A 2,062-nucleotide genomic window follows, 5' to 3' on the forward strand; every position below is an offset into this window, starting at 1 on the left:
CCGGCCTCCATGGTATAAAAGTCTTAACGATCGAATGAGCCAAGTCAAGGCCATTCTTTTGTTTAGATTCTAGAAGCCTGTGCAGACATCCAGCAATGGGGCTGTCTAGCACAACGACCAGGCACACACGTGGTCGCTGCGTCCCACCTCCCCCAGCTGTGCTTGCTTCACTGCCGCCATCACCTTCACCGCTGCCCCACTTCTCCCTGGCACTCTGATTATTCCCGGCACCTGGCACCTGATGTGTCACCACCCTGACCAGAAACCGCTCGGCTCAGTCCTCGTGGGGCCAGGCCTGGCTCTGGCCAGGACCTGACCTGTTTCCCAGGAAACTTGTCTGTTGCTGGCTTGGTCCTGTGTTCTCAGCAGTAGCAACCAGCTAATGTGGTGAGATCCTCTGTGAGTTTATTCTGTATACATATGTGCATGTGTGTAAAGGCATGTGAGTATGCTCGTGCATGCATGTGCATGTAAGCATATATATGTGTATGTAAATGTTTATGCAGACATGTATATGCATTTATGCCTTTTTGTGCATATAGGGCTTTTTTTTTTTTTTGCATATAGGGATTTTTAACAGGAATTTTCCAGAAGCAAATTAATGAAAAATTCTACTGAGGAGATGGTTTTGTGATATTTTGATATTCTGAGAAGGATTATTTTTTCTGGTAACTTCAGGCTGCCATAAGGGCAGGTCTGGTACAGCTCCTGGAGCTGGGAATCGAACCACGGTCCTCTGAGCCTGACTACATTTGCCCAGGCAGTGTTTTGAACAACAGAGCTATCTGGCAAGACCCAATTTTGATATTTTGGATGTCCTTCCATTTTGTTCTTGTGTTGACCACTATCTTTAATGCCCAAAAAACAATCCATAGAAAAACTCTGTAGAAATATTAGAGCTCTCCTTGCAGAGGCCAGATTACTCAAGACTTTATTTATAATGACATCAAAAGTGGCTGCCACTGGGCTGGCAAGATAGCTCAGTGGACTAAGTGCCTGCTTAGGCAAGTGCAAGGACTGGGGTTTGATCTCCAGCACCACATGCTGCGAGAGCCCGCCCCTGGGCGTGTGAAGTCAGCCACCTAGACCAGGCCTATCCTGTAATGCCAGTGTTGGGGAGGCTGAAAATAGGAGGATCCATACAAGTCAAAGCTGTGTAGTGAGACCCTGTACCAAATACACACAAAAAAAATTAAAAGGTGGCCACCTTCCTAGAGTTGCTGGGAAAATCCAAAACAATAGATGTAATGATTTCTGCCCTTGGAAAACTTACCCAGGAAAAGAAATAAGCTACAATAAAATAGTCAGATCACTTATTTTTGTTTTTTGTTTGCTTTGTTGTTGTTTTGAAACAAGGTTTACTTATATGCAGTTCAGGCTGCCCTTGAATTCATTCTGTAGTGCAGGCTGGGCTTAAACTCCCAGTGATACTCCTGCCTCAACCTCTTTCCTCACAAACACTGAAAGCTAAGCAAGGGATGCAAGAGGCAAGACAAGTCCTCCAGGCTAGAACAGAGGGGTCCCTGCAGGATGGGCAATGGTGTGACAGGAGGAAAGGAGGAAGAGGACCCAGCAGAAGGACTCTCAGGGAAGCTCATACTGACGCTGGACAAAAAGTACACAGGACTCAGCTGGGTATAGGCATGGTTCTTGGATTCTGTTTTAGTTGTGGACAAAGATAAAGATGGCCTTGAGAAAGCAGAGTGATGGCGGAGCCATGAGGAGAAGGCAGGGCCTGGGAGCACAGGCAGGAGTACGACAACACGTGTCAAAGCCAAGAGCCCCTTCCAAGGGCTGCTTCACAGCTACAGTCCCAGTGACTGAACTGTCCCCCACCATCTACAAAAGTCCACACAGGAAAGACCCTTCTGGTACCCCTGCTAGGTACAGCCCTACTGTCATCTGACAGGCTAGAAGAAAGATGTGCAGGGCCCAGCATCAGGGAAATTACACTTTAAACTGTGCAACTGAAATATAACCATTCCAGAGTCAGCACAAGGTCACCCGCTGAACCTGGTAGAAAAGCACTCTCATTCTTCTAGTAACATCTTTACTGTCTCCT

General features: G+C 46.9%; 1 protein-coding gene across 1 annotated transcript in view; it reads right to left on the minus strand.

The window, feature by feature from the left end:
* The window catches only part of Csgalnact1 (chondroitin sulfate N-acetylgalactosaminyltransferase 1), a 193,955-nt gene that overhangs the window by 32,349 nt on the left and 159,544 nt on the right, over positions 1 to 2,062 (minus strand). The window lies entirely within an intron of this gene.

The sequence above is a fragment of the Octodon degus genome, unplaced genomic scaffold (assembly GCF_000260255.1).
Source record: "Octodon degus isolate 3935 unplaced genomic scaffold, OctDeg1.0 scaffold00036, whole genome shotgun sequence".
NCBI classification, from domain to species: domain Eukaryota; kingdom Metazoa; phylum Chordata; class Mammalia; order Rodentia; family Octodontidae; genus Octodon; species Octodon degus.